Genomic DNA, 7,044 nt, shown 5'->3' with positions numbered 1-7,044 from the left:
AGTATCGAATGGAAGGTCTCTGAAGATATTTTTCCTCCACGATATCTCTCCAATCCCCCTTACTAGAAAAAATTCTCCATATTGTTTAGCTTGAAGAGAATTATTGAAAGGTCTTAGTTTTCTGATACCCAAACAACCATTCTGTTTCGGGAAGCAGACATTGTCCCAAGCAGTGAGAGAAAATCTCCTATGATCTTCCGAACCAGACCATAGAAAATTCCTTTGGATCTTCTCCATAAGGTCAACATACTTGTTGGGGAAAGAGTTGGTGATGTCGGGTTGGACAGAAAAAAAAATAGCTTGCTTGTTAGTAGTTTGAAAATTTTTATTGGGTCGACCCACCTTTTGAGAAATGAAGAGAGACTCAATCCCAAAGAGGCTCAACACATAGGTTGGAAGATTTTGAAAGGTAGATTTGACCAACTAAATTTTGCTTGCTTGGCTAAGGGTTATACCCTTCTAGCCAACTAGTTTCTTGTTAAACCTATCAAGAAGACTGATCCAGAAAGAATCAAGGGATTTGAGGAGACCCAAATAAATAGAGGGAAGGCTACCTATGCCACATCCAGAATAGCGGTCATCTTCCTCTATCGCACAATCGAAGTATTGATGAAAAAAATATAGCTCTTGTTCCAATTGATAAGCTACCCCATTCCCCTAGTGTAAGAGCTCAAAATCTTTTTGATCACCCTAGCTTCCACAACTAAAGCTTTACCCCCCAAAATGGTGTCATCCATGAATTGTTGATGAGAGAAAACTAGGGGACTAGAAGAAGGTTTGATTCTTTTTAATGCCCCTAAAATTTTGTTAGTTGAAATCATCCTTCCCAAACACTCAGCCAAAATGATGAAGAGAATGGGTGATAAGGGGTCCCCTTGCCTTAAACCCCTTGAGGGTTTGAAGAAAGCCAAAGGAGAACCATTGACCAAAAATCCAAAGAGAAGTAGAAGTCAGTTGGTTGATAAGCTTGTAGACCTTTGAATCAAACCCAAAGGCTCTAAGAACCTTGATGAGAATAGACCATTCAACCCGATCATAAGCCTTGGACAAGTCGAGCTTGACAATAAAACCTTCTCACTTGCCTTCTTCCAAAGAATGGATGACTTCATGAACAACTTCATGATAGAATCCAAGATTTGCCTTCCCAGAACAAAACCAGACTATAGAGGAGCAATAACATCAGGGAGGATCATGATAATCCTATTAGCTAGGACTTTAGAAATAATCTTGTAGAAAGAGTTGCAGAGGCTGATAGCTCTAAAAAGATCCATAGAGTTTGCCCTTGAAACTTAAGGGATAAGCAATAAGAATGTAGCATTAACCCCTTCAACAAACTTTTAGCTCCGAAAAACTCTTGGACTGCTTTGATAACATCCTTTTGAACCACTTGCCAAAACATTTGGAAGAAGACAGTGGGAAAACCATATGGTCCCATGGATTTGTTCGCAAGGAGGGAGAATGCTGCTTGCTCAATTTCTAGAGGGTAAGGAATAGCCTCAATCATAAAGTTGTGCTTTGGTTGGATCAAAGTCGAGATGTTGGAAATAATGTCCTACTGATCTTCCAAAAGATTGAGGTCTCTAGACAAAAGATTAGAGAAGAAAGAGAAGGCCTCAACAACTATATATTTTTCTTCCTCCAAAATAACAACCCCCCTTTTGAGTCTGCTTCTTTTATTATGGACTTTGTGTTTCAAAGTAGGGATATGGAAGAATCTAGTGTTTTGATCTGTCCTCAACGTCGACGTGAAAGCACAAACCTGTGTCACCATTTGTGATATTTGGAGGTGTTACGGCTGAAATAGTTTCGGCCGTAATGGTTATGGCCGAACAAGTTTCGGCCATACATATGTGGCAAATTTTTTCGTCGACGTGGCACGCACAGTTACGACCGAAACACTTTTGGCCGAAACGGTTCCGACCGTAACCCCCATGTTTCAAATGACTCAAAAGATCATAAAAATAGCCAAAAAGTGATTGACGATAATTTTATACACTAGGGGGTTACAACTGAAACCCTTTCGATCGAAACTGTTACGGCCGAACCAGTTTCGGCTAGAACTGCCTATGTGGCATCCTAGGTGGCAGCCACACAAGCAAAAATAAGAACTTATGCAAACTTCTAACTTTGAAGGCCAATTTGACTTACTAAATTGAAGTTTTTTTTAAAACTAAAAATATAGTTTTGTAGGTCTCGGAGTCAAGATTATGATTATATAATTTCTTAAAATTTTTGATTAAGGATAATATGTTATAATTTGAAAATAGTACAAGTAGGTATTTTAAGATTCAGGAAGATGTTTATTCAAAAATAAGAAAAAAATAGTAAATCATGTTCAAAAATTATTATTTTTTAATGCTGCACTAGAGGAGAGAGTCTTCTTCAAGAATATGTAATTTGTTTTAAAAAATATGTAGATTTGATGGAAAAAGTTTGACGGGAGAAAAAAACTGTCAATTTCTGATAACTTTGACTTTGACCAGTTATAACTTAAAAAATATTAGCTAAATTTCAATTTTTCTTTTTTGGTGCACTAGGTATACATGTTGACTCTAACATATTCCAAAATCAGACCAAAATATGAACATTTTCATATATTTGTTTGATGGGAACAAAACTCTATATTTTCAGCATTTAAAAAAAATTTAAAAATAGACTTTAAAAATTAAAAAATAGATAAAATTTTCACTCAATTTTTTTCAAAAAAATTAGAGACATAAACTTCATCTAATTTTACACATTTCTTTAGTTTACATCATCTTAAATTCTAAGCACAAATGCCACTTTTATGTCATTAAAGTTGAAGACTTTAAATTCTGATATCGCTTCTCCTTTATAAAAGGTGACACAGGTTTGTGCTTTTATCACTCCATCTTTTAACCAGCCAACTCTCAATCTTTGTTTCCAAAGAGCTTACTCTTGTCCAATAATGTTGTGAAGCTTAGATAGAATAACTTTTTCCTCCTCCAACCACTTCTCATTATAACCCTCCTTCTAAATGACAACTTGAATGATGTTGAGGTCCTCTAAGATCTTACTTTTGGAATGGAAGATGTTACCAATATCTAACTTATTCCACTTCTTGATTTTGTTTTTATATGTTTCAACTTCTTGGCCACCTTGAACATTGCATTGCCCTCCATGTGAATATTCCACCACTCTGAGATACAAAGAGATATATTTGGGTGGGAAGTCCACTTTTTTTGAATTTGAAGGGGAAGTTGCATTTGATGGATAGGGGGTCAAGAGTGAGAGAAATAGGTGAGTGATCTGAACCAGTTCAAGCCAATAGGGACAAATTGCAATTGTTTGAATTCATCTAATCTAAAGATATGAGAGCCCTGTCTAGACGCACTTAGATGCAATCTCTACCAACTCTTCTATGGACTAGGTGAAGAAGTCTACCCGAAGTTCAACATCTAGCAAAGCCAAATCATTGATAAAATTAGAGACGTCCTGCCTACTATCTAGATCTGGGGCTAAACCACCTTGTTTCTCATCGTCTCTTAGGGGATTATTAATGTCCCCCATAATGATGTAATTTCCCACTTGGAATCTAGTTTAAATATTTCTAATATTTACCCAATAGTTCCTCCTATCAATTTTAGAATCTACTTGTTTTCCATTAATAATTTTATACTTAGAATGTCATTTTGTTACATGAGTCATGACATATTAAGAAGGTGAAGGAAACGATCAAGAGTCAACCCCTTCCATCTTTAATTATTTATTTCATATTTTTCTTTAATCTTTGATTGTTTGTTTATAAATCTAAGAATCAATTATACATTATATTCATGTAAGTTTTGTTTCATTTCAACACAAATAAATACATATTTTGACATTAAAACAACAAAAAATAAGGGGGTTATTTAGGAAATGGAACCACCCAAAATAATAATATTTAAAATCTACATGATTTTGATTTCACATTACTTATCACCATCCTTTGTAGGTTAGATGTAATTTCCACTCATTTGAGCCAAGTTAAGATCTTAGGTGGGAAAACCATGCAGAATTACCATTCCAAATGTGACCCATAGATATTGAAAATAATATTCCTTCAATTTGTCAAAGACTAGATACTTAAGTTAAGGTGGAAGATTTGTTTGCTTGAGATGGAAAATTCAACACTTATTCCAACCTTAGTTAATAAGTAGAGTTTGCATATTTAAGCCTTCAAAGTGCACACCAAACATATTTTCCATGATCGATAATAGCAAACAATGCACATTCCACACCTTAACCGATTTCATACTTAATAACAAACAATGCACATTCCTTACCTTAACCAGTTTGATACTTCTTTCACTCTTCATCGATGTTATTTACACCCTGAGCACTTAATCATTGCTTCAAATTGAATAATTGCAAGCTCCATCTTCTAAAAAAAATTATTAGTTGAAAGACCAAAACCAAGACATCACAAATTTAACAACTAACAATTTTTTTGATTTTTTTTTTTAAATTTAAAACCTTACAACAAACAATCTCAATAATGAATAAAGTAAAAATGAAATATGAATATTATATGTTATAAATCTCCTTCACTTAATGCGAGAAAATTGGAAAATCATATTCACAAACAAAATAAACAATGATATTTACAAAAGATAAAATGACTTAAAGACAATAGAAATTTCTTAAATTACTACTATTATCAAACAAAGAATAATCCAAAAAAAAATCTAAATACTAACAAATTGAAACATTTTTCAAACTTTTTCTAATTTGTAATATCAATTTAAAATTAGTTAACCTTTGTCATAAATATTATTAGTTACTACTTTTGGCGGAAACTAATGAAATCATGTGATTCCATATTAGTCACATAAATATAAAAATTTGAAGATATACTAATGTTTTCAAAAGCTATATTAATTTGCAAGTTTTTTTCAAATTGAAAAATACGGCCTGTGACAAAAAAGACAATGAAAAAATTCAATTTTCTTTAACAAAAATAGAAATATTTTCTAACAATTCTATTAATGAATGCATTAATTACAAATTTATATTTTCCAAATTTGTGACAAGTGGATTAACTTTAAAAAAAACAATGATTTTTATCTTCCACTTCACAAATGAATGTCCAATCAATATTAATTATTCCTATCTATTTTCCTTACCAAGTTCAAATATAAAGTTAAATGTTTTATATTTTTTATTTTAAATATGTTTATTATTATTAGTTTTACATTGATGTTTAGTTTTTGTAATTTGTAAAATGTTATTCAAATATAGATATTTTAATGAAATATAGAGGTAAATGTTTTATATTTCTTATTTTAAATAAATTTATTATTTAAGATAGTTTATGAAGAAGAAGTCATATGAATTTATAAAGTCATATGAATTTATAGAGTTAAATGTTTTTAAAGTTGTATAATTTAGATATTTTAATCAATGAATGTCTGATCAATATTAATTATCTGAAATTCAAATATAAAGTTAAATATTTTATATTTCTTATTTTAAATATATTTATTAGTTTTACATTGATGCTTATTTTTGTCAATTGTAAAATGTTATTTCTTTAAGTTTACACTATGTTTTACTAGCTACTATTTTACAATCTTGCTCTAATACTATCCCTCAAACTTATTAAGATTTTGGCAGTTTGAATAAATAAGTTAACAATTTATTTTTTAAAATATTTTTTTTCAACTTATAATTGAATTGGTAAAAATCACTAGTTCATTCATATAATATAATTTCTATTGTTATTTATATCCTTATTTATTTTCCTTACCAAGTTCAAATATAGAGTTAAATATTTTATATTCTTATTTTAAATATATTTATTATTAGTTTTACATTGATGTTTATTTTTGTAATTTGTAAAATGTTATTCAAATATTTTAATTATATATAGAGTTAAATGTTTTATATTTCTTATTTTAAATACATTTATTATCTAAGATAGTTTATGGAGAAGAAGTCATATGAATTTATATAGTTAAATATTTTTAAAGTTGTATAAGATATTTTAATCAAATATAGAGTTAAATATTTTATATTTGTTATTTTAAATATATTTATTATTAGTTTTACATTGATGCTTATACATATATTTCTTATTAGTTTGACATTGATGTTTATTTTTGACAATTGTGAAATGTTATTTTTAAAAAGTTTACATTATGTTTTACTAGCTACTATTTTACAATTTTATTTAATTTATTTTTATACCATTAATACTACCCCTAAACTTATTACATATTTTGATACTTTGATTTAAATAATAAATAATTTTTAAAATTAATTATTTCACTTATAATTGAATTGGTATAAATGAGTAGTTCATTCACATAATATAATCTTTTTAATTTTTTATATATTTCTTAAAATAATTATATTATTAATATTTTCCAATTTTTCTTCAACTCTCTCTATTATTTTATCTTTACTTGTCTTTATAATAACATATCATTCTCTCTTTTAGCTCTCTCTTCATATAACATTATATCCCATGGGCCATAGGCATCTTTGATATCAACACTAGCTTAGTTGTATATATAAGAAAAATGTTATGAACGTTTCCATTTAAAAGACACTTCAACATTTTCCATTAGTTCCTCACTAAAGACAAAAAAATAATCTTGAACTTCCATTAGTTCCTCACTAAAGACAAAAAAATAATCTTGAACCATAAGTTTCCATCCGTAAAACATAGAAGCGTTGACAAGATAAAGATCATTTCAAAAGCTACTTCAATCAACCATAAAAACACAAAGACATGAACTATGGAGCATGCGCCCCTTGTTATTATTATAGAGAGTAACCATTAAATGTTTGACCACCTATTTAGCAACTAAATACGAGTTCTTGAAATAGTCATTATTTAAACACACTTTTTAACCATTGCCTGATTTTTCACTTTCCTGAAAATCAGGAGAGAGATAAAAACATGAGGATGATTTCTAATTGAATGATAGTAGACACCTTCGAGAATCCAAAGACCCCTTATGATCTTTGCCCTTTTCCGAACGGTTAAAATCACCATATCCAGGGCATTTACTCATATATCAAAATCACCATATCCAG

The sequence above is a fragment of the Cupressus sempervirens genome, chromosome 1 (genome assembly GCF_028749045.1).
Source record: "Cupressus sempervirens isolate cs-2001-9-10 chromosome 1, ASM2874904v1, whole genome shotgun sequence".
Classification (NCBI taxonomy): domain Eukaryota; kingdom Viridiplantae; phylum Streptophyta; class Pinopsida; order Cupressales; family Cupressaceae; genus Cupressus; species Cupressus sempervirens.
This window is presented reverse-complemented; position numbering follows the sequence as displayed.